This window comes from Stomoxys calcitrans, chromosome 5 (assembly GCF_963082655.1).
Source record: "Stomoxys calcitrans chromosome 5, idStoCalc2.1, whole genome shotgun sequence".
Lineage (NCBI taxonomy): Eukaryota > Metazoa > Arthropoda > Insecta > Diptera > Muscidae > Stomoxys > Stomoxys calcitrans.
The window spans coordinates 17657723-17685359 of NC_081556.1; the positions used below are offsets into that span (position 1 = coordinate 17657723).

The window sequence follows — 27637 nt, forward strand, 5'->3', positions numbered from 1 at the left end:
TAAATTTTCTTAACATTTTGTCTTAACTGAAAAAGTCCATATATTTGGGTTTTTAGAAAAATGGCCCAAAAATTTTGAAAATTTAAGCCAAAGCCAATATTTTGTACAAAAAATTTGTGTAAAACGTTTTCTAAAGAGATTTCCTTAAATTTTGTTAAAAAAATCCAAAAATTTTTTTGTGGAGAATATTTAATTAAAATTTCATCTTTAAAGGAAATTAGCAATTTTTTATTTCCTGACTTTGGAGAAAATTTATAAAATTTTGTGTTTGAATAAAATTTATAAAATTTCATTATTGGGGAAAATTTTTAAAATTTTGACTTCAGAGAAATTTTTCTTAAAATGTTATCTTTAATTTTTTTTTAATTTCCTTCAAGGTTTTTTTCTTTGAGAAAATTTCCTTCAAATTTTGGCTTTAAAAAAATTACCTCTTAATTGTTTTGTGACTTTTACCACATGTTGGGCACATTTGTCTTCAGGTCTACGAAAACTCATTGGGTTAAACTTGTAAAAAAAGACAACTGCGAAATTCCTGTATGTACCCCAATGAATACAAAACCGTACGAGAAGAGAGTAGGCTCCCGGTTGCCCCTTCGTCCTTTAAAGGACATCAACATTTTAGGTGTTGTACACTTGTTCAACGGTAAATCTTTGAGTGGTGGCGGGCGGCTTCTACTCTCTATTAGCGCTGCAAATGATTCGGCTGCTGTTGCTGCTGCTGATGCTGCTTTTTGGGGATGCTGTCTATGACCGAAGGGAGCCATGAGACTGGCGCTGAGATCCTGATTGAATTCAGTCTTTCTATTGAACGCGTCGCGAGTGTTGGTGAAATGAAAAAACAGCTCGAAAAGTCTCGAAATTAAATAAAATACAAAATTACTGAAGGGAAATATCCTCTACACACATATACAGCAAAGTGAAAAAAGCAAAGCCTGGAAAATTTTATGCAAAAATTTCAAAAATCTATAAAATAAAAAATCTCTAGCAGCGAAATACAAGCCAACAAAATGCCAGGATAAAGTGAAAAAAGTAATTAAATGTGCTTAGATTAAGAAAAAAGCGAAGAAAAAAAAATTGATTTTGTGCTATAACCTGAAATGGGGCAGAGGGAAAAAAATTTTGTGAAGAAAATTTTCCAAGCTGCAGGATAAAAGAAGCTGAAAAATATCTCACCATAGATAGCCCTCTGCAAACCCCTCATAGCATCAACGAGCTTATGAGGATACATAGTATCCTCCTGTGTGGCTGCCGCTGCTGCTAGTCTTCTTCTTTTGATAGCAGGGCAGACTTCGTTTGTTCGTTCGTTCGTTCGTTTGTTTGCTCCACCATACATACCGTCCGTATACATTACAATATAATCTGTATCTATATTTCCGAAATGTTAAAGCGTTGCCTCTTCTTCATAGTCGTCGTAGTCGTGGTCGTTGTCGTCGTTTGTTCGTCTCTTTGCGTGCAGATTGCTGTTGATGCTGCTTCTTGATTTTCATTTAAGGATATGGATACACATGTACATACATACACATTGACGAAACACACAGATGAGCGGTGTGCTGCCGCAGTCACTGATGCTGCTGCAGCAATAGCAGCAATATTGTGTGAGCTGTTGTTGTGAAAGGACATTCATCTGTGTGAGATTTTTTGTCTACATTCGTTAGTGAGTGAGTGAGTGAGTTTGTAAGTTTGATATTGTTGTGGCTGCTAACTGCTGCCTGTGCTCCATCCTTACAGCAGGCAGCGTTTGTTGCTGCTGAGCGTCTGTGTGTTTGTTGGCCAGCCAGCCATCAGCCAGCCGCCTTGCGCAAGTTGTATTCTTTTATATCCCGGATTGTACGATTTGCGTCGTTTCGTTTTTGATTTCTTTCTTTTTTTGTTTCTTTTTTTTGTTTTATTTTTGTTGTTGTTATTATTTTCTTATTATTTTTTTGGTTGTTTCTTTTCTTCAACTCCTTTATCTTTGTACGCCTTGTGCCTTATGGGCCAACAGAGAACAACCTTCTAACCCCTCCTATCGCCCCAAAAGCCCAAGTATCAAAGGCATGAAGATATAGACTGCCCCAATATATATGATGTTGTTATAACAATTATCTATACATTGAAAATTGACCATGTTCTTAGGATTTTAGATATATGTAACAAATATAACAAAATTATAAAAATATTATATTTCATAACAGTGCAAGCATAAATTTAAAGATTTTCAAAATTTTGCAAAAAAAAGGTGTTTTTAGACCACAGATAATTTGAATAGGATTTTTGGCATTTTAATCTTGCCAAACATAATCTTAACATGAGTCTAACAGCATTTTTCGGTTGGTGTGTTGCAAACACAAAATATGTATGAAAAAAGTTCGGCTGGGCCAAATCATGGGAACCCATCACCATGGATTTCGCTAAAAATTTGTCTTTATAAGCTCTGTTTGTCTTAGAATTATTTTACAATATTCAAATCGGGAATTGGTTGCGGCTGCTATGTTCTCAAGAAGTCATACCGGGAAATTGGTATTTAAGACGTCTATATCAGCATATAGAGCGATTCGGTCTAAAGTTGGCAGAAACGCTGTTTTTCATAGCAGTAGTCTTTGTGTCAAATTTTCAAATCAGGTGAAAAATGAGGTCTCTAGGAGCTCAAGAAGTCAAATCTGGTGATCTGTTTAAAAGAGGGCTATATCAGTTTAAAATACCGATTCAGATCATACTTCGTATGGATGTTGAAAGTCAGACCAGAAGTCTTAAAGCCAAATTTTAATCAAATCGAAAGAAAACTGAGGCTTTTAGTAGGAGCTTATGAAGTCGGACCCGGGGTTAGTATGGGGCTATATCAGTTTATAGACCGATTCAGATCATACTTGGCACTGATATTGACAGTCAGAACCCAAGTCATAGGTGCCAAATTCCGCCAAATCGGTTGAAAATTGAGGTCTCTAAGGGCTCAACAAATCAAATCCGGGTATGGGATTTTATGTGGGCTATATCAGTTTATAGACTGATTCAGATCTTACTCGACACTGATTTTGACAGTCACAACCCAAGTCCTGGTGTCAAATTTCAGCCAAATCCGATGAAAGTTGAGGTCTCTAGGGGCTCAAAAAATCAAATCCGTGTATCGGTGTTTATGTGAGCTTTATCAGAAATTAAATCCGGATATCGGTTTTTATATGGGCTATATCAGTTCATAGACCGATTCGGATTATATTCGGCACCGATTTTGCATGTAGTGCTCCGTCCGAACGGAAATTCTTGTGCCAAATATCAGCCAAATTGGATAAAAACTAAGGTTTCTAGGGGATAGGATATGTATAGAGGCTATATCACTGATATTGGAAATCAGAACGGAATTACTTATGAGACTTCTTATTGATATAGGTTGTTGGGGATTGCAAATGGGCTATATCAAATCAGATTTGGATATAGCTGCCATATAAAACGATATCCCGATTAGACTTCTTCAGCCCCTAGAAGCCGCAATTGAAGTCCAGTTGAGCTGAAATCTTGCAAGTAGTGTTCTCTTACGACATCCAACAATCGTGCCATGTATGGTTCGAATCGGTCTATAATCTAATGTAGCTCCTATAGAAACCGATCTCTCGATTTGACTTCTTCAGCCCCTTGAAGTCGCAATTGTTGTCCGAATAAGCAGAAATCTTGCAAGTAGTGTTCTCTTACGACTGCCAATAATCGTGACTAGTATGGTCCGAATCGGTCTATAACCTGATATAGCTGCCATATAAACCGATCTCTCGATTTGACTTCTTCAGCCCCTTGAAGTCGCAATTGTTGTCCGAATGGGTTGAAATCTCACACGTAGTGCTCCGTTACGACTTCCAACAATCGGGTTTAGTATGGTGCGTATCGATAACCGATAACCTAATATAGCTTCTATATAAACCGATTTCCAGATTTGAATTCTTGAGAGCCTGCAAGTCGCAATTGTTTTCGAATGAGCTGAAATTTCGCACGTAGTGTTTCGTTATAACCTTTAACAATCGTGGCAAGTAATGCAATTTTGTCCATGAACATTCCATTAAGGAACTGGGCCAAACTTCTCACAAATAAATGAGTGCTGTCTGATTCAATTTTAGGCCAATGATTAGGGACCTTCTTTATATAGCCGAAACCGAACGGCGTGTCGCAGAGCGACACCTCATTGGGGAGAAGTTTTTACATGGCAAAGTACCTCACAAAAGTCGCCAGCATTAGGAGGGGATAGCCATCGCTGAAAAATTTTCTGATGTTCCTGCCAGTATTCGATCTCAGGCGATCAGCGTCATAGGCGGACATGCTAATCTCTGCGCTACGGTGGCCTCCATGAAGATTTATTCGTTCGGACATAGCTAGATTGACTTAGGATGTCAGAAGGTCGAAAAAAACATATCTTTATGGAGTCGCTGATAAATATTAAGAGGTGTTACAAATGGAATGGTTAGATTAGTGATATTATAGATAAGCTTAAACGTAGAGGGTCTAAGGCAACTCCTGGTTCATAAAATCTGCGAAATGGGGTAATAAATAACCCATTCATTAGTAAAATGCCCTAAATCAGGAGATCGGTGTATGTGGAAGCTATATTCAAATATGGTCCAGTCAGAATCATACTCTGTATGGACGAAGAAAGGAACAACACAGCTCTCAGTGCCAAATTTCAGCCGTAATAAATGAGGCTTCTAGGGGCCTTTGAACTTACCTCAGGAGATCGGTCTATATGGGGCTATATTCAGATATTGTTCGAACTCAACCACACTCGGCACAAATTTTGAGGGTCTTTACTGTGTCAAATTTCGGCAAAATGAGACATTAAATGCAGCTTCTATGGGTCTTACACCTTAAATCGGGAAATCGGTCTACATGGGGGTAAAAGTGGCAGTCATTTATAGACTCACTTAGATAATTTTAGTCCATTGGGATACCACAATAGCGCCAAACCAAGGCCTCTGGTGGGAATCAACCCACACCCCTGCACTGGCAATACGAGCAAGCTACCAACTCGGCTACCGTGTATAGGAAATCGAGAGTTCCGTATATCAAGATATTGTCCCATGTGAACCATTTTCAATACGAATGTTGGGGGTACCAAAACAACTCACTCTTCCAAATTTCAGAGCAATTGGATAATAAGTATGCCTTTTATGGGCCCAAGACCTTAAATCGGTAGATCGATCAATATGGCAGCTATATTTAACTAATTGACTAACAAAGCTTTCTTTGCCAAATTTCAAAAAAATCGGCCAAAAATTCGACTTTTATTGGCCTAAGACTAATTATGAGACAACACTTGAGGTTGAGTGCAAGGCACTGCTGCCAGCGGCACAGTCTTGGACTGACGGAACACTAGTATTGCCATCTGGGAGATCATGTCTGCCTGGGGGTCTACATTGAGAACCCAGGGACTAAGATTTGTTTTAGATTGTCCGACCATAATACGGACCTGCATCCGGGTGATAACGGAGGACGTCGAGTGTGAACATCTTTACTGACAGCAAACTGGTCATCGGGGCAATTACAACCAGGACGGTAGGGCCATTAAACGTCTTGGAGTGTAAGAAGGAGATTAACGCCTTCTCTGAGGATGGCACAATCCACATCGATTGGGTCCATAACGGAGTATTGGGGAATGAAAGATGATTTGGCATTGAAGGCCAGAGGACTACCGTCAATAAACTTGGTTAACCCGAAGCCTTTCGCGTCAACGCAGTCTGAATTAAGGGCGTGGGCGACGAAGGGAATATAACGCTGTGGAACAGCGAAACAGTTGGTAGGACGGGGAAAATCGTGTGGAATGATCCTTATCGTGAGAGGACGAGGCTATTACTGAAAGGAAGTAAGTAAAATATCAGTATAACTTTTGGTATCATAGCGGGACACTTAGGACTACGAGCGCATAATGCAAAATTGGTGCGGCAAGTAATAGCATGTGTAGGTCATGTGGGGAAGATGATGAGACATTGTAGCATTTCCTATGTCATTGCCTGGCTTTCGCGGCTAAAGGACAACGGTACTTAGGTGGGGACACAATACCAGATATGAATCAACTTAGGGGAGTGGCATAGAATACAATTAAGGATTTTGTAAGTGGAACGGAATTCCTAACTTAATATTTTCTTTTTCGACGGTACTTTTTAGTTTTTAGAGTGCACAACAAACTAATTATTGGCTTAAGTGACTGTCCATAGTGGCATGGATAGATTAATATCTGCACCCTCTTTTCAACCTAACCTAACCTATCGTGTATTAGTACTTATTATTGTTTTGTAGTTCTCATATGATTCCTACTAAACCAAATCCTGGCTACGTCCCAGGCTTCTCTTTAGCGTTTTTCACCAGGATTCCAGGCATTGAGCGTTACAATTGGTCGAGCTTACACATACACCAGTTTGATAATTGTTTTATCTCAGTAAAAAGCTTCTCAATACTGGAATGCTTTCAACTGTTGGTTTGACAAACCTCAATTGGAATGGAAAGCTAAAATTGGCCTCTTCCAAATTGCCTGTCTTCCCAGTTATTGCAAAAATCGTTACTTGCAAGTTTAAGGCTTTCAGTATGTTCCTGTTCAGACAATACGGGCGCCAACTAACAACTAAATTACCGATCTTTTTGTGTTGTCAACAAATTTTTAAAGTGGTCACTGCTTGAACAGGAGGTGAGCTTAACAGTCTAACAATCAATGCATGAAACTAAAGTTCAATTCGGCAATTCAATTCAAGCAGATGTACAATGAAAGAATTGTCCTCTTCACTATAGCCTTTTGGTTTTAAGTTCGGGCCGAATCATATATACCCTCCATCATTGATTACATTTGTCAAGTTCTTTGCCAGGTATCTTTTTATAGGCAAACAACAAATCGGATAAAAATAGGACGGGATAACCACCGCTGAAAATTGTGTCTGATTTTCTCGTCGGGATTTGAACTTGTACTGGTACTCAGAGAGGTGCACTTAGAACAGTTTAGCCATTGAGTTGAGAGATATGCAACCGCTAAGGGTGGTTTTTGAATGTAGAAATACGTTCGCCATAGAACAAGAACCAAAGCGTATAAAAAGATGCTTGTACTCGCTCACATCTTTGTGAGCAAGAATCTCCGCTTGATACACACTATTGTTATCGGGGTTCCCTAGTAATATGCCCAGTCCTAGTTTTCTTATGATACAATCCAAAGCCCTCATGGTCATTTAGTCTGAAACCATTCGTATGGAAACCTGCAGCAGTCGTACACCAGAGATATTTTAGTTGCAGGTAATGTAATGCTGCTCAGGCAATGCGTTCTCCATACCTGGCTTAATATCAAATATAATGCAGTTTCGGTAGCCTTTGCATGACAAAGGGGAAATGCTCCTTCAACCTTATGGAAAATTCTCAGCAATTAGCCTAGACAAATGTCAAGAGGTATTAGGTGTAGCATGAAATTCAGTACATCAGATGGTAACGTCCTAAATGCGGGTGTACCCACGCCCGGCAAGGCAAGTTTTGTGATACCAAAGGCCTACTGATCTATAAGCCTTACGTATTTTCTACACAAAACCATGGAACGTATTTTGGAGAGAGTAGGACATCCAGCGAACTGCTCAAATACAAACAGCATGTCTATGTCAGGGGAAGGTCGGTGGTGACTGTGCGGATCGCCACACTGATCTCGGGTGAATCGGGTTCTTAGAGACTGAATAAACCATTTGCTAAAGAACAAGCGGCTGGAGGTACGCCACAGGGGGGCATATGATCGCCACTCTTATGGGTGACAACCATAAATAGCCTATTACGGATTCTGACTGAGAGGGATTTGGATTAGTACTTCTATGAGGTAAGGATCCGAATCAGCTATGCAGAGGGGCCGAAAGAGTCTTGCAGATCTTATACGACTGGGCTAGTCACAGGGGTACCAATGTTAACCAGAGAAGACTGCAATCTGCCTGTTTACGAGAAAGACGAAGGTGGGCCAATTTGACGCACCACGTTTTTGAAAATTCGCGATTTCGATATCTAACAAGGTCAAATACTTAGGAGTGATCTTGGAAAGGAAACAGAATTCGAAGGGTTACATTCAGGAGCGAACTTAGATGGCTCACAGATGTGGGGCACTATGTAGACATTCCGTAGGCTCAAAATGGGGCTTGAATCCAAGGATAGTCCACTGGCTCTACAGGCTCGTGATTAGAGCAATAATTACTTACGCCTCAGTAATTTGGTGGACTGCGATGGAGAAAAAGTGTAACGTAAGGATAATACGCCAGGTTCAGAGAACATGTTGTCTTCGCATCGGTGGAACAATGAGGACCACGCCTATTAGGGCACTGGAGACTATTAATATCCGACTTATTGACGTACTGATTAAGTGTGAGGCAGTCACTGCTGCTATGAGACTTAAGGCGATGGGAGAATAGATGTAGGATAGAAGCAGGTCATACCATCGCGGTATAATCGAGGTGACAAAAGGAAACCCGGATGGATTAGAAGAGGTTTCCGATCGGATACCTGAGATGTCATTTGAGGTCGAGTGCGATACATTGCTATCTGGGAGATCATGCTATACAGATTGATCAAAGCTAGAGGACAGGGTGGCCCTGGGGGTCTACATCCAGAACCCAGACTCTGAGATCTGTTTTCGGCTGCCTGACCATAATACGCTCCTGCAGGCAGGGATCCGGGCGATCGCGGAATGGGTGAGGTGGTGTGGTGTTAACGCGAGGACATCGAGTGTGTTGTTATTGCCATAGAGTCTATCAGTGCAATAAGGAGATTTACGCCTTCTCTGAGGTTGGCAAAATCTGCATCGTTTGGGTGCCGGGCCAAAACGGAGTAGGGGGAATAAAAGGGCAGTCGATTTGACAGTGTAGGCCAGAGGACTGCCGTCAATAAACTTGGTTAGCCCGAAATTTTTCGTGCAAACGCGGTTCGAGTTAAGGTCGTTGTCAACAAATACGCATGTAGCACTGTGGAACAGTAAAAAGTCGGTAGGACGGCGAAAATTCTGTGTGGAGATCCGGACCGTGAGAAGATGAGGCTATTACTGAATGAATGTAAGAAGGATGTCAGTATAGCTTTCAGTTTCATAACGGGACACATATGACTACGAGCTCACTTATGCAAAATAGTGTATAGAGAAAGAACTGCCTTTTCGCATTAGGTTTAAATCTTAACCCTGATTGGCACGTATTGCCTTTTTTGTCCGTTTCGGCATGTTGCCTTAGAAGTTCAATTTATTTTCCCAATTTAAAATTTCTTGCTTCCTAGACCATTGTCCAAAGACCACTTATTCATTTCGGAACTTCCCTTTACTAAAATAGCCAACCTAGACTTTTCACCCAAAGGGTGAAGGTGACTTGGGACAAAAAGCTGGGCTGGAAATAAAAGTTCCAGTAGCGTACAAAGAAGGTTCATAGATGATGGACACTATGCAGTAGAGTCTTACGATCTCCATTACGATTGAATCCCAATCGACTGAATCTCAAGATGGCTGACTCTATGAAAGGGTGTTCAAGCCGATTTTGGCATGGAGAGGAAGTGCTACGACAGGTAAAACGAAAACGAAAGCTGTCTTTCCATAAGTGGGGTTATGGCAACCACGCCTACTAAGGTATTAAAGTTGATATAAAACATCAGCCCAATAGACTTAGACCAAGTTTGAGGCTGCACTCGTGGTTAAAAGACATAAGACGATGTGTTAATGATTGTAAGGTAGAGGTATGTAGGACGCACAATTATCGGATAACCTATTTGGTCTTAGGGGAACAGGTTGGAAGAGCAGAAGTTTCATCCCGAATACCTGTGATAACTGAGGCCGGGTGTGAAAGAATACTAACGCCCATATTCACAAATTTTAATGCAGCTTTAAAAAAGGTTTGTTTGGCAGATTTTCTTTGTAAAACTGTCAAATAAACTTACTTCAAAGCTGCATTAAAGAGTGAAGTGCAAAAAAAGAGTGGAGGGATCATATCATAAATGCCACCTGGTAGCTATTGATACGCCTACGATTTGGTAGATTCGGAATCCGAGATGTTTTACCTTATTTATCTAATATCATATTTCGATCCTACAGGCAGTAATCCGACCGATCAAGGAATGGTTCAAGTAGTATAGCACTAACATGAGACTGTGAATGTGCTCACGGGCAGTCAAGTGTCTACTGAGGTAGAGCTGGTAAAAACTATCGATAATTGCTACAATCGATATTTTCGATATTTCTAATAATAATACTATCGGAAACATTGCCCAGTTGAATGAAAATTGCGCCCTCTGTAGGTGCGATCCATCTTAATAGATACATTTATTGTCGAATCGCTTTTTTTTTTTTTCAATTTGGCAAAAAACAAATTAATTTTGTCGATATATCAATCGATATTCCGACAAAAATATCCATAGTATTGATAGCGCCAACTCTATCCTGAGATGATAACAAACGGGGCGAAAAAATCAAAGGCAGTTCTGGATTAAGGCTCACTCTACAAATCAAAAATCCTATGTGAATGAGAAGGAAATCAGCCAACTTCCATCTACAGGCACATTTACACAGGATGAATGTTAGCCAAGCATGCAGAGAGGATGGCGAGAAACTTCTGTAAACTAACCTTACCCTACTTTGGTGGCATATTAAGTGATTCTGATTGTGTGAATTTTTGTAGAAACGATTTTTTAATGCCCTCCGCCATAGGATGGGGGTATACTAATCTAGTCATTCCATTTGTAACACTTTCAAAAATTGATTTGCTACTCCATAAAGTATATATATTTTTGATCGCCTTAGCATCTATCTAGCCATGTATGTCCACCAGTCTGTCCGTCCGTCTGGCGAAAGCCTTCGATTGCTTAAAGCTGGTTTCCAGCTGATTACCAATCCATAATCAAAGTCATGCTTGGTATTATGCCACCTATAAAAAAGTTCATTGTGTTTCGTTTATGTCGTGACTACTGTTCGATTCGTGTTCAGCTTTGGTACCTTCTATTTGTAGTGAAATACGAACATCAATTTGGCATTACAAGGTACTCGTTTGTTAAGCTGATAACTTGTTTAAGTTGAATTTGTACAAATAGTGCAATTAATCTTATACCGCACTATAAGATATGAAGTAAAATTGATTTAAATTAAAAAAATATTGGGCATTTCCAAATCTTTTCCACTGCTGGCCATATGAACTGAAAAGATTTCTTCATATATTTTCCTGCATGTTCGGCATCTTCGTTGCTTAACAGCTCTATGTTAGCTAACAGAACATTTCGGTATTTGTGTTGTGCTGAGTTGTATCGAGACATTTCACCGACGAAGCATACAGACAGACTCAAACACAGTTATGCAGACACATAAAAGTCGTTTATACAGTGAGTGTGTTTGTGTGTGTGTGTGAGATAGTAATAAACGAACCGTATCCCTACTGTTTTGAATTTACAAAAAGAGAGAATGCAAAAGGCTACTAAAAAGAATATAAGAAAAATGTATTAAATTTAAAACGATTTTTTTATAATTTATTATTAAATTTAAACAACATTTGTGTCTGTCTGGGTCTGATTACGCTAAAGTATTTCAACGTAAGGTGTTTAGCTGAAACTTGGTATAGAAAATATTTTTTTCGTAGACAGGTTCATAAGCTCAGGGAAGCTATCTTGGACTATACGTAGAAATATCTCAATTCACATTGGAACCGATGTTTCGATTTGAAAAGGCCAGAAGAGGTATTTATACCCTACTCCACTACTGCATGTTCGGCATCTATTTTAACTAAGTGCATTTGTGTGTAACACCCAGAAGGAAGATAGATAGACACATTGTTCGCAATTTTCATCCGATCGTCTTTTAATTTAGTACAGGCATGTTTTTCGGTAAAGAGATGAAACCTATTAAAATTTGAAAAAAATCGGTTTGGATTTGGATATAGCTCCCATATATATGTTCGTCCGATTTGCAGTAATAATGCAATAAAATGGTCATTTGTTAATCGATTCTTTCAAAATTTGGCAGGAAGGATTTTCTCTTGACTCCCGACATTGCTGGTGATTTTCATAGAATTCGATTCAGATTTAGACATAGCTCTCATATATACATATTGGTTGCCCAAAAAGTAATTGCGGATTTTTCATATAGTCGGCGTTGACAAATTTTTTCACAGCTTGTGCTCTATAATTGCATTCTTTCTTCTGTCAGTTATCTGCTGTTACTTTTAGCTTGCTTTAGAAAAAAAGTGTAAAAAAGTATATTTGATTAAAGTTCATTCTAAGTTGTATTAAAAATGCATTTACTTTCTTTTAAAAAATCCGCAATTACGTTTTGGGCAACCCAATATATTGTCCGATTTTCACTCCTAGGGCCACTGCAAGCGCATTTATTGACCAATCTTTCCAAGATTTTGCACAACGCTTTCCTCTTAGATAATATCTAGGAAGTTTGGTCGAAATCGGTTCTGTTTTGAATATAGCACCCATATGTATGTTCGTCCGATTTTGAGAAATATAACAATAAAGTGCTCATTTGTTAACCGATTCTCTCGAAATTTGGCAGGAATGATTTTCTTATAACTGTTAATATTATTTGTGAATTTCATAGAAATCGGTTCAGATTTAGATATAGCTGTCATATATGTATATCGCCGATTTTCACTCCAAGAGCCACTGCAAGCACATTTACCAACACTTTCCTCGATGCCTACCTCAATACATAAGAAGTTTGGTCAAAATCGGTTGTAATTTTCAACCGTATTTATTACAGTTTAAACAAATTTGCTTAAAATTTGATACGGATTGTTTAATAACACATTTGGAAACATCCGCCGAGGTCTATCACAATTGGTACAGAATTGGTAAAAAAAAATTCCATATTGTACTTATAAGGTAGGTGTAGGGCATTTTACAGTCAGCACCGCCCGACTTTTGCCGTTCCTTAGGGTTTTCATTCAATTTTGGTGGTAATTAAAATATTTGTGATTATTTACTCCTCTTATATTTATGCCAGCTGTGGCACACATATGTCTACTTTTCCCTAAAAAGTTCAAATTAAACATTATTTTATACAAATTCATACCTATAGATTCCAAATCCCTTGGATTGTGTAAGGCAGTTCCGGGTCTCGTAAGCTCGTTTGCCTTATAACTTCCTGGGATATCTCTGTGGCCCGGCCCCCAGAACAGGTTAACTTTTAACTATTCAGCCATCTCGTTGCGAGATCTGTGGCAGTTGAGAGCGGTTTTTGAATTCAGAAATATGTTTCCCAGAGATCTAATGGCTGCCTAGCTGTCTGAGAAGAAATCTAACGCAAAATTTTGTTAAGGTGGAACCAAAATTGTGGCTTCTACAGCCTCAAAAGGCCATATCGGATGAAAGATATGTGTCAGCTATATCTAAATCTGAACCGATTCGTTCAAAATCAATCGTGTCCGTCTGTGGACCGAAAATAAGACTTGTGCAACATTTTATGACAATTGGATCACAAATGCGACCTGTAATTGGATTACAAAAATACATAAACAGTAAGACGGGCAGACGGACATACCTATATCAAATTATGAAGTGATTTTAGGCCGATCGGTGTACATATCAATGGGTCTAACTCTTCTCCTTCTTAGTGTTGCAAACAAATGCACAAAGTTATTATATCCTGAATGATTCGTAAATCGCAAAATATGAAGCCAGTCTCGGCCAAAAGTTCAAGAAAATTAAAAATTAAAAGTCAAATTTCCCCGAAACTTGCAGATATGTTGTAAGACATCAAGCAGACTTAGCGATTTTAGAGCTCTATCCAGCAATAACAGATTTTGGAAATCGGATTTCAAACGAAAATTTAACAGTCCAACCATCCGTCATACCGATGTTACCAACTTTAGGGTCCTGCCAAGAGACGCCCGAACCATCTAGGGCTATGAAATTTTGCACATGATCTCGCTCTAATTTCAAATTTCAAAGAGTTATTGTTTGATTTTCTTTCAAGACGAGCTCAATGATCGGAGTTTTTCTTTGCAAATGGAAAAGGAAAACCAGAGAAAGCAATAAATTCGGTATCAGTACAACATACCAACTTAAGGGCCCTTGAAGCCATCACCTCTAATATGGCCAATGAGTAATTCTTACCCAATAATGAAACGCGTCCCATAGTGGTTGATGTGTGTTGCGATCTCTGGCTTTCCTTTTCCATTTGCAAAGAAAATCTCCCATCATTGAGCTCGTTTCGAAGGAGAAACATAGAAAAATTTTATAATTAAATGATCTTCGCCCTAATGGGCAAACAAAACTTGAAAATCAAAGAGTTATCTTTATCCGCTTTTTTTCGATTCTGTCCCACTGTGCGTCGTTATATCGTTTGATATCGTCATAAAATCAGTACTACAGACATTTGCTTTTACTGACCTAAGCATCTTGAAAGTAATGTTTTATGCCGATTAAGAGTTGCTGTCCATGCGGTCGTATGAGCAATAATTCATAACTACATATTTGTATTACCCATACGCCCAGTGGTACCATATATTTTGGCACGATTATAACTTACCGCCTTAGTAAATGGATAAAATTCTATAATATCAGAAACAACCTAAGGAAAGGTTAAAGTCTCGCGCAGTCGCTTATATAATACCCTACTCCTTGAAGCCTAAACGATACTTTTAATTCATAGAACCAATGTCTATACGAGTATCTAGTTAGACTTTAACTTTATATAACTACTGAAATGTCGAATAGAAAGCAAGATTATTTTACTATAGGACTTAAATTGCAGCTAGTAGCTAGTAGTATGGCTAAATGATAAATATGAGAGCTATATGTAAATCTATTGAAACGTCATGCAAAATCTTGTAAAGATAGGGCCAAAATTGGGCCTTCTCGCCCCTTTAAAGTTCATATCTGATGAAAGATATATTTGGAAGCTATATATAAATCTGAAGCGATTTTGATGAAACTTTGCACACGTATTCGGCAGTCAAATATAACACTTCATGTTAAATTTGGTAAAGATTGGACCAATATTGTGAATTCTAAAGACTAAAAGGGCAACTTCGGATGAAAGATATATACGGAGGCTCTATCTAAATCTGGGACGATTTAAATAAAATGTTGCACGCTTATTGGGACATCAAACTGTGCCAAATTTTGTAAATATCGGAACACAATTTTGGCTCTTTCAGCCTTAAAATACTATATCAGATGAACGATATATATGGTAGTTATATCTAAATCTGGACCGATTTTTTCCAAACTAAATAGTTTTCTTCCTTGGACAGACAGACAGATCCCACCCCAAATAACCTCTACAAGAGGACATATAGGCAGTACAGTAGAGTTCGAATCTGATGGCCCATGGAAGCCATAATCGTAGAAAGTGTAGGAACCCCCCAAAAAACTATAAGCCACTTCAGAATTATAAAAATGTCATGGTTTTCATTAAAATTTGCTGATTTTATTGCTATTCAAAGGGTTGTGAGGAACTATGACATGTAAAAACTTCTCCCCAAAGAGGTGTCGCATTCCGCCCCACTGTTCGAACTCGGCTATTAAAGGAAGGTCCCCTATCACTGTGCTTAAACTTGAATCAGACAGCACTGAGTGTTCGTGGGCAAATTTGTAATTTATAAGTTCGACCGGACCGAATCTGCAATGTGCAAAATTTCAGCCAGATTGAATAACAAGTGCTGCTACCAGGGGCTGAAAATGTCAAACCGTAAAGTATATATTGGAGCTATACCTGGTTATATCGAATTGGACCACACTTATCAGGGATAATGAAAGGTCTTATAAAAGTAAGGGTCCAACACAACTTTTCGTAAAAAATTCATATCTTATGGACCTAAGAACTAAAATCGAGAGATCGGTATATGGATAAAGCAGCTATATCCAAATATAGACCAATTTGAACCATATAGGGCAAGAATGTCGAAAAACTTAACTAGGCTCATTGTGCCAATTTCAGCGATATCAGTTAACAAATGCGCCTTTTATAGGTCCAAGGCTTTAAATTGGGAGATCGGTCTATATCGCCGATAAGCTGATTAAGGCTATATTTAATATGAATGCTGAAGAACCTAACACAGACTATTATGTCAAATCTCAGCTAAATTGAGCTATAAACGAACTGAAATCGGTAGAACGGTATAATTGGCAACTTTATCTACAAATAGCCCGATCTTTACCATACCCGGTACGAATGTCGAGGGTCCTAACAAAACTCATTGTTCTTAACTTTAGCAAAACCGGTTTTTAAATTTAGTTTTTATGGCTCTTAAACCTTAAATCGAGTGATCTGCATACATGGCAGCTATATCCAAATCTAGGCCGAATTGAATACGGATTTCAAATGGGTCTAAACAGCTCGCTATCTCAAACTTTACCGAAATCAGACAATAAATGCACCTATTATTATATTCGAGCCGTATTGAACAAGGATGTCGAGAGGCCTAACACAACTCACTGTTCCAAACTGTAAGCGAAATAAGATAATAAATGTGGTTTAAAGGGGCCTAAGACCTTATTTCGGCAGATCGGTCTATGTAGAGGCTATATCAAGATATAGTCCGATGTGTCCTGCCTATGAACAAAAAAAAAAAAAAACTTCTTCACCAAGAGGCGTCGCACTGCTGCACGCTCTTCCTACTCGGCTATAAAAGACGCCTTTTATCATTGAGCTGAAACTAGAATCGGAAAGCACTCATTGATTAACGAGATGTTTGTCCCTGTTCCTTAATGGTTTGTCCATGGGCAAATTTGCAATAAAACAAAACGTTACCGATTTTAGCCAAATCGGGTGAAAATTGCTGCTTCCAGGGGTCCAAGATGTCAAATCGGAGAGTTGTTTTTTTGGGAGCCATAACAGGAAGTAAAGAAGATATATCTTAATATGGTCCGATTTAGCCCATTAATGTTCTCAACGCCCTAGAGAAGATTTTATATGAAATTTTAAGTGAATTGCTTCATTCGATTAGTCGCTATAGTGATTTTCACTGACAGACAGACAGAAGGACGGACGGACATAGCTAAATCGACTCAAAAATATCGCTACATTCAGGAATATATGCTTTACAGGGTAGCAGGTCCGGAGGCCACCGTGTCCCAAGTTCAAATCCTGGCGTAAACATCTCAAACATTTTCAGCGGTGGTTATCCCCTTTCTAATGCTGGTTACATTTGTGAAGTATCATGCCATGTTAAAACTTCTCTACCAAGTGGTTTCGCGGCTACGTGGCACGCTGTTCGGACTTGGCATAAAAAGGACGGCCTTTATAATTGAGCTTAAACTTTAATCCGACTGCACTCATATCCTCCGTTCCTTAATGAAATTTAGTAGTAGTTAATTAGATAAACAGAAGGACGGACGGAAATTGATAGATCAACTCAAAAATATTGCAACATTTAGGAATATTTATGTCTTTCAGGGTTGCACGGTAGGAGGCCACCGCAGAGGATAGCTATGACGCTGAACGCTTGGGTTCAAATCCCAGCGTGAGCATCAGAAAAAACTTCAGCGGTGGTTATTTCCCTTGTAGTGCTGATATAGAAACAAACGGAGAGTATACTGGGAGTATACTCTCCGTTTGTTCCCATGGTGGTAAATATAAAAAACATAAATATCTTCAAAGTACCTTAAATGAGGCAGTACATTAATATGGGGCGTATATCAAAATGAGTATCGATACAAAATTTTTTTGGAAAGGCAGGAATCTACCAACTTGGAATACAAAAAGCCAGATTTATTAAAATATCTAAATCGGAAGATACATTCATTGATATGGGGATAGAACTGAAATGTGCACCTAAATATAGTGAATGTCTCATGTATGAACGGTTTCAATCAACTAATAAGATAAAATGCGAAAAAAAACATTCGAATTAAGTCATAGACGGCGGACCCTTCTTCAATTTTGATAAAATTTCATTTATACTTTATAAAGAGAATTTTTTTATAGGTTCACTCGGAGGTCAGTTTGGCCCTTTGTGATACCCTAGAAGAGAAAATAAAGAAGATGTGACACTTCAGACTTTGTCCAGTGGTTAAACATGAATAAAATTAACAGGAGGAAAGGCGAACTAGGAACCATCCAGTCCCCTCAGCAAATCTTAGGAGACCTCTCCAGGGGTAGTTCCGCAATTTCACCCGCTCCCCAGAAAGGGGATCTTGGGGATCGTGGTGTTTTATTACGACTTCCAACATCTGTGCCAAGTACCCACATAAACTGATCTCTCAATTATCCTTGTTCGTTTTTTATATTAGCCTGATTTGACAGAACTTTGGTACGTTGAGTAAAATTTTGCCTTTCAACAAATTTTATTTTGTGCCAATTTTATGCAAAATTCGTGGTGATGGGCTTCAAAGATCAAATGCATCAAGATCAAATACAACAAGACACTAAAATGTTTCACAGAAACTTTACTCCTATGAATTTTGAGAAAATTTATTGTTTCTTTGTTTTTAAATAAAACAAGTTGTCGACTTTCGACGAATCAATTTTTCCCAAAACATGACCTTATATTTATAATGGAACTATGTGTTTAACTTGTTTCATTCGTCCACTTTACGCCGATCTAGAATTTTTCTATGACTTCTCTGCTCTTGGGTATTTTCCCACCTATTCGACGTTATTTATGCCTAGTGCACACGAAATTAGAATTTCGGACAAATCAGTTGGAAATGTGGGTAAAACTTTTAAAATATCCAAAAAAGAGCGGTACCTCATATATGAAGGCTATACTAAAAAGTGGACCTTCATAGCCAATTTTTAAAAAACAAAGATCTCTAAATTGAAATTAATTTCTCTGTTAAATTTCGAAATTCTTAGATTCTTCAACTTTGCTATAGGTTATATATGGTGATAAAGAAACGTTGGGCTCCATAATGTGAAACACTTTTCAGGTTTCCATTACTTATCCCGTACCTACAATCGAACATGGAGTTTCTTAATGCCAGGTTATACTGTATTATCAGTAGTAACATTAGGCATTATTAGGTAAAATCCAGTCCATTTGCTTATGTTCTTCTTTACATTCTGTAGCTTTGGCAAATTGGATATTTGTTTCTTTCCCTAAGTTAAGATTGAGGTAGTTTAAAATAGTCTTTGAATGAATTCGAAATATATACCACTTTAAGTTTTGTCAAAATTTTCGTTTTTCCTGTGTCTAAGCTTAACAAATTGCGTTGCAATTTTATTATATGAGAATTGTAAAGTTGTTGAAGAATGTTGAATGCACAGCGAATTGAATAACAAATTCAACATAAGGGACCACCTTGGCGTATGATTATTAGGAATTCTAACCAACTCCATGTTATTGTCAATGTAAGTTGGCTTAGGTACGTATGTGTGTGTGTATGCGAATGCTGGTTTCCAGTGTTTATTTTTTTCAGCACAAAATTTCTCAGAGTTTTTTTTTATGTTTTGTTATTGGTATAGACGCTTGCTTTCTTACTTGCCGATGTTTTTGTCCACACTTCTAACCATCCACCATCCACCATCCACCTACCTCCAACTTAAACTTATATTCTGTACATTTTGTTGCTGTAGGTTCTGAACACAAAAGACGCCATCTTGAAAATACTCAACAAAAATCGAATACGTCGTACTTTAATGTATGTATGTATGTATGTCTATGTGCGATTGTTTGAGTATACTAAAGACTTTGTGCATGTGTATGGGCCATAGTGAAGTTGTAAAAAAAGACAGACAAACAAACAAACGGAGGAACGAACATACTAACGCAAGAACAGAAAAACAAATATGCAAAAATGAAAAAAAAAAACTCCCTACAAATACTATTTTGTATTAATACTTGGGGGAGTATGTTTGCTACTTTCATGTATGTGTGTTTGTCTGTGAAATGGAGTTCTTTACATTTCCCCCCCATAAAACAGTTACAACTGAACACTCACATGCACCTCCATGCTAAGGATTTTTTATTTCCCTACCCTAAAGTATGTGCGAGTATCATTCGTATACGAAAACACTACACTATGATAGTAAACAGCAACAATATAAAGCATTGCTGCTGGTTTGTAAGTATGTAAATATTTAAATGCATGAACGACCGCGCAATAATTACGTTCCCAGTGCAAAGGGGAGCAACATAGCATCGCGGAATCTGCAATATACATATATCGGCAACAACACCAGCAACCATAATTAAGAACAGTGTTGCCACTGAAAGAGAAATTTGGGGAAGAGCATCATAGTTGAAAGCATGTTTTTTACTCATGGGAGCAAAAATATCCATCCTTAAATTTACCGCTAAGGATAGATGAATTTTTTATATTACCTCTGACGAAGAAAATCTCTTGTATGTATATGAATGCGTTTGGATTTTCTTCGCTTCGGTGGGAATCTAAATCCAAGTTTCAAGATGTTTTTGTCCACCTGAACTTACTATGGTGGCACAACTACTCCTAGTATACTCCCATCATGGAAGGATGGTCAAACAGTTTATAATGGGGGTATACATTGCCATTTAAACACCGGGAAATATTGATCTGCGACCCTACATCCTTATATATAACAAGTAAAAGCGAGCTATGTTTGGCCAGTCCGTCTCTAATATACCCTCCACCATGGATCGCATTTGTCAAGTTCTTTGCCCGATATCTCTTTGTAGGCAAAAGAGGATAATGAATAAGAAAAGCTATGCTATTTGAGCTATAGCAGGGATTGGGGCCATACTTGGTTTGGCTGTTGGAGACCAAAGTGGAATTCATTGTATATAATTGCAGCCAAATCTTATAAGAATTGCCTCCTTTAGTGGCTTAAGTATTAAAATCGGGAAATCTGTTAATATGGGAGCTTTATCAGTTTATGGACCTACTCGGGTCACCATATTTGTCACGTATGTTAAAGGTCATAGATGAAGTCGTTGTACAAAAATTCAGCCAAATTGGATAAAAATTACTCCGTCTAGATTCCCAAGAAATATAATCGGGAGATCGGTTTATATGGGAACTGTACCAGATTGTCAACCCTTTTAGACCATACTTAGCACAGTTGTTTAAGTTCAAACCAAAACACTTCATTCAAAGTTTCAGACAAATCGTATAAAAGTTGCGCCCTCTAGAGGCTCAAGAAGTCAAGATCCGAGATCGGTCTATATGGGAGCCCTAGCAAATTATGGACCGGTTTAGACCATACCTTTCACAGTTGTTGATGGTCACACCAACACTTCATGCAAAATTTCAGCCAAATCGGATAATAAGCTCTAAAAGCTCAAGGAGTCAATATCCGAGATCGGTTAATATGGGAGATATATCAGGTTATGAACCGATTTGGGTCATAGTTGAAACCAAAACTCAATATGCTAAATTTTAGCCAAATTGGATAATGATTGCGCCCTCTAGCGGCTAAAAAAGTCAAGTTCCGGGATCGGTTTTTATGGGAGCTATATCTGTTTATGAACCGATTTAAAGTTGTTGGAAGTTAAAACAAAACACTTTATGCGAAATGTCTGCCAAATCGGATAATAGCTACGTCCTCTAGAGGATCAAAAAGGGAAGGCCCGAGATCGGTTAATATGGGAGCTTTATCAGATGAAGAACTGATTTGGACCATACTTGGCACAGTTGTTGATGGTCAAACTGAAACACTTCATTCGAAATTTTAGCCAAATCGGATAATAATTGCGCCCTATACCAGCTTATCAGGCTATGAACCAATTTGAACCATACTTAGCACAGTTGTGGAGCATGCTCTGTAGGAAAGGAAGTGTTAACTTAGAGATCCTTTACTGTATGCAGCATATTGGCGTTTATAGTCTCAGATTACCTGGCAGCGAGACTGATTTAAAAGAGACGATTGTCAAGGGAATGCCGTGTTAAAGGACGATGAGGCTTCAGTCTTCAGTGATGGCTTCAAGCTGGAGTCTGACACCAGAATCGGGGTCTACTTTGGTGCACTCCATATCCGTAGGTTGCGGTGACACTTAAGGTCTTTAAAGCAGAGTTTTCTGACATTATGTTAGCCGTGAGGTCCTGGGTAGGGGTTTGTCAATACCGTAGCTCAGGATTTATGTGCACAGTAATGCGGAGCCCAGGATCTTATCTTCGAGGACTATGAGTTCGAAGTATATGACAGAATATTTGGCATCTTCAGGATTCGCTTTCCCCAAACAGAGGGTTGGAGGCGAATGCTATGTTTGAGATCTCAGTTTTCACTGTTGTCTCGAAGATATAGCAAGGAAGGGAATGGCACCGGGACTCTCTGGCCTTTCATCGACCGAAGGATAATGCTGGATAATGAGGAATGTCTTAGACTACCTGGCACGGAGACCGATTTGAAATAGGATTTTCAGATTTCGCTTTGCCGAAATACTACGATTGAGAACTAAGAGACCTCAGTCTTTACTGATGGAGGGATGGTGAAAGGGGGTCTCCGGGTATAGGGGATGGAGGATGGGCAAATTTGTCCATGAATATTCCATTAAGGAACAACGGGTATACTTCTCTCATATCAATGAGTGCTGTCCCTTAGTCTCTTTTTTATTGCAAACACTAGGAGGGGAAACCACCGCTGAACATTCTTTCTGGTGTTCTCGCCAGGATTTCAATCCAGGTGTTTAGAGTCAGTGTCAGAGGCGGATGCTGAGACTGCCAGATGAATATACGAACTTTCGGTAAGGTTCAGTGCCATTATGATAACCTCGAAGTCCTGGGAAGTGATTTGCCCGCCTTGATACTCGGGTATAAATGAACTGTTTGGTGAGATTTTAACGAAAAATTATGGTTTTAGTCCTATGAGATTCTATTGCAGTCAGTTGTGTGTAGATGTACTTAACCACTGACTGGCACACGTGGAGTACACCGTAGATAAATAAGTGTTCATCCGGAGGATGCATATTAGAATGGCTCAATTTGTTAGTGATAACAAATTGAGCCATTGTGCAAAGGATTTAGTATGCTGACGTTCCAGTCATCTGGTATGAGTTCCTCTATCCAGATGGAGTAGAAAAGCTGATGCATACACTGAAAAAAAGATTTAAGAATATTCCATGTTCGTAGGATTTTAGCGATGATTTTTCCATTTAAAATAAAGATGATATCTTCAAATTAAATTTCTAATTTACTAAACGACATGACCATTCATTTAAAATTTTTATCGCTGATTGATTCTTATTTTACTTCATAGATGACTGTCTAATTATTTTTTTTTTGAGAAATTCTTTGTTTTTAAATGGCATCTTAACCTAAAAAAGTAAAAACGTACTAAGATCGGTCGGGCCTAATCTTGAAACCCATCACCACCACGGATTCTGTGTAAAATTGACACAAAGTAAAATTAGTTAAAAGGCATAATTTTACTCTTCGTACCAAATTTTTGTCAAAGCTTCTTGGAACCGAAAAACCGCACAGTTGTTGGAAATCGGAGCAGAACACTACCTGCAAAATTTTAGACAAATCGGACAAAAATTGTGGCATCCAGGGGATCTAGACTTGATATCGAGCAATCGGTTTATATAAGAGCTATATCAGGTTATAGACCGACTTTAATTGTACCTGACACAGTTGTTGGAAGTCGCAACAGAACGCACATGCACAATTTTGGCCAAATCGGAAAAAATTACGGATTGCAGGCGCTAAAGATGTCAAACTGGGAGATCGGTTTATATGGGAGCTATATTGTGCCTAAGATTGGCTAATCTTTGGCACGAATCTTTAGTACAAGATTTTTTCAGTGTGTGTTGCCGATTGTCTAAAATAGTTCAGTTCGCAACCCAACGGCTCCTGCTTCTTTGTACTACTTCTACCGGGTGAATGCTACGCTGATCTCATTCCGACATTCTATACAGTCATCAGGAATTAGTTCCTTTTAATATAATTTTATCAATGAAGAAGATGATTCTTCATTTCATATGCTCAAGTACTCAAGCTTAAAACTATTGGGTTGCCCAAAAAGTAATTGCGGATTTTTTAAAAGAAAGTAAATGCATTTTTAATAAAACTTAGGATGAACTTTAATCAAATATACTTTTTTTACACTTTTTTTCTAAAGCAAGCTAAAAGTAACTGCTGATAACTGACAGAAGAAAAAATGCAATTACAGAGTCACAAGCTGTGAAAAAATTTGTCAACGCTGAAAAATCCGCAATTACTTTTTGGGCGACCCAATAGTAGCAGGACTCGGTAGTGTAAGGTATTATAAATTATTTGGCTTCACTTTCTTACAACATTTAAAAATCCCTTTAAATTGCTCAGAAAATACCACAATGGCAACACCAAATACAAAACTAAATTCTCAAGTGTACATGTCTGTCTTTCGCTGTTTATGCGGTTGTTGATGTTGTTATGATAGTGTGTATATCTGTGTGTGTGTGTAAAAGGCAGGCATACAAAACGTTACAACGTAAAAGCTATCCAAAAGCCTATGGGGGAAACTTCGTTTATACTATGATTTTATTTGGTAAAGGGCCACACGAAGTTTCTAGTCTCTCAATCGTATGCCAACGAATAACAAAACGAAGTCACATATTACTAAGAATAATGATAGTGTGATTTACATACACATAGTACATGTATCACAGGCAGCAAAATGCAACAGAGCAACGGGGAATGTAAAATGTATGTGAGTGAGTGTGTGTGTGTGAAAATGTAAGAAGAGAAACAAATTAGAATAGATATTGGCAAACAATCCAGCAGCACTATGATACTCCTTTTATACTGGGGACAGCACAAAGATAAGCACTCTTAATTTAAGTTAAGAGTAGAGAGAGAAAGAGAGATAAAATCTTTAAAATGCTAGATAAAGCGAGAGAGAGAATGTTAACGTAACAGTTGCTGCCTTTTAACTTATGAGTTATCTGTAATGTATCTAAGAGGTTTTACTTGGGGAATATGTTAAATGTGTGGAGTTATGTTATATTTTGTTTGCTTTTTGTTTCCCTTTTTTCTTTGATATATTCTGCTGATTTTGAAATCATACAGTGTTGAGTTCGTTTTTGCAAAGATATTTGTCCCAACAAGAAAAAAACAATTCTTGAAAATGTGTATTATGGAAATTGTAGACAATTGATGCTGCTATTCTCTTGTTCTTACACTCTCTCGCTCTTGCTCTCTGTCAATGTTTGTTTCTCTGTTACAAGCAGCATCAGCAGGAGCATCATTTTATTTTTGGTCAAATCGTTTTTGTTGTCCTTTTTTCGGTTTTCGTTTTCGTTTTTTTTTTGGTTGTAGTTGTTGTAATGGTTTTTGGACAAAAACAGATATGAGGGCAACGACAACAATAACAACAAAATTTGAAAAGATTGATTGTAAAAAAGTTATTCTATATTGCACACATGTACACAACCTTACACTTGTACGTACTTATGTGATGTCGCTTAGTTTGTTTGTGTGTGTCAGAGAGTTCTTACATATATACACATGTATCCCAAAACAAAAAGTCGAAGAAAATGTAATAAACCACTAACAACAACAACAGTAACAGCAACAATAGCATCAATAACATCTTCAAAGTCCCAGAAAAGTGAAAAAGAAGAACAAGCACACCAAAAAGGACAGCACCAAAAAAAAACGAAGAATTGTCAGGTCAAAAAGCGAAACGAGAAATGTTAAAAGTGAAATTGAACGACGCCCCATAAAAAAAAGAAGAATGCCAAATATACGAATTATTGCAAAAATGTTTTGAAAAAAGAAAAAATAAACTTACAGAAGCAGAAAAGTGAATTAAATGAAAAAAAAAACATTTGAAGTGACTAAAAAAAATAAGAAACTGTTGTGGGGTTAGTAATGAAATTGTGCGAGTTATAAAAATAAACACCCAAAATAGTTAACAAATACCAAAAACCAAAAAAAAAAAAAAAAAATTAAAAGAAAATATATAAAGGATGATTTTCGCTTTCCCTTAACAAAACTCGTGTAACACTAAAGGCAAAGGAAAAAAAAAAAACAATTAAAAAGTGCAAACAATATTTATTGAATAATTCAACTATGCACGCAAATGGTTGATAATAGACAATGGAAAAAAGTTGAGCAAATCGTTATGCATATCCAATAGGTTGAATTTATCAGCTGAATTGCTTCCGATGTGACCCTCAGTGTGTTTCATCCAATTTTTTATAGGCAGACGAAGACAGATTGTGTGCTACATAGCAAAAACCAAGTAAAAACGTGCAAAGTTCGGCCGGGCCGAATCTAGGAAACACACCATCGTGGACTCTATTAATTTTACTTTGCGTAACAAATTTATGCCAAGCCAAGCAAAAATTGAAGTTTCTCGCAGTAGTAGAAGCCTAGTTGGAAGATGGAAACTATATCAGAATATGGGCTGATTTGGACAATACTTGCCATGGATATTGAAAGTCATAATAAACCATTACATTCAAAATATAAGCCAAATCGGGCATCAATTGCAGCTTCTAGGGGCTGAAGATGTCAAATCGGAAAATCGGTTTAAATGGGAGCTATATCAGGTTATAGACTGATTTGTACCATACTTGACACGATCGTTGGAAATTGTAATAGATCATTAGATGGAAAATCGGATAATAAATTCAGCATTTAAATGCTCAAGATGTTAAATCGGGAAATTGGTTTATATGGGAGCTATATCAGATTAGAAACCGATTTGTACCACACTTGACACGATCGTTGAAAGTTGTTACAGAACACTATATGCGAAATTTTACCAAAATCGTATAATAAATTCAGTTTTAAAGGGCTCAAGATATCAAATCGGGAAATTGGTTTCTATGGGAGCGATATCATATTAAACACCGAATTGTGAAATACTTGACCCCATCGTTGGAAGTTGTATTAGAATACTACTTTCCAAAGTTCAACTTATTCGGATGATAATTGCAGCTTCTAGATGCTCAAGAGGTCAAATCGGGGAATCGGTTTATATGGGAGCTATATCAGATTATACGCCGATTTGCATCATACTTAACACGGAATGTTCATGGACAAATTTGCATTTTTAGATAATAGCAAACTTACTCTTCTCTGAATGTATGGGAAAGTCTTGGGTTAGGTAAGGTAAGGTTTAAGTTGCCGTCTGCCATCAGACGTTATCGTTCATTGTGATACCACAGGAACATCCAGATCGCTTCAAAATGAAAATCTACAAAACGGAACTCCATCTGAATACGACTCACAGCTCAGCCTTCAGTCTGTCAGCATGGCACAATGACTAAAACAGCAAAGCAGAAGACATCTCTCTTTTAGTCTAGATTACTAAATATTAAATTTTCCATGAACATTTCATAAAGGAATACTTTTCTCATATTAATGAGTGCAGTTCACTTAATATTTAACATCAATGATAAGGGGCCTCATTTTTATTGCCGAGTCCGAACGGATTGCCGCATAGCGACATTACTTAGTAGAGAAGTATAAACATGGTAGGATACCTCACAAATGCCCTACACATGCTATCACTGCCGCACCGATTATACTTAAGTGAGCTCGTAGTCCTTTGTGTCCCGTTATGATACCGAAAGCTATACTGACTTCCTTCTTACTTCTTTTCTTCTTCTCACGATCTGGATCTCTTCCCAGGATTTTCGCCATCCTAACGACCGTTTCGCCGTTCCAAATGCTTAGATGCGCATACCTCACCCGCGCCCTTAACTTGGACTGCGTCAACCCGTAAAGCTTCGAGTAAACTAAGTTTATTGACGCCAGTTCTCTGGCCTTCACTGCCAAATCGTCTGCTTTCTCATTCCCAGTTACTTCTCTATGGCCCGGCAACCTAACGATACGGATCGTATCATCCTCAAAGAATGCG

General features: G+C 38.0%; 1 protein-coding gene across 6 annotated transcripts in view; it reads left to right on the plus strand.

Annotated features, from left to right (window-relative positions):
• The window catches only part of LOC106090611 (tyrosine-protein kinase receptor), a 69640-nt gene that overhangs the window by 15591 nt on the left and 26412 nt on the right, over positions 1 to 27637 (plus strand). Inside the window, exon 1 of one of the 6 annotated variants that reach the window (XM_013256865.2) lies at positions 811 to 1029. The exons of the other annotated variants lie outside the window; for them this stretch is intronic. The gene's annotated coding sequence lies outside the window, so the exon portion shown is untranslated. Of the gene's footprint in view, positions 1 to 810; positions 1030 to 27637 lie in introns of those variants that run through there. 6 annotated transcript variants of the gene reach the window in all.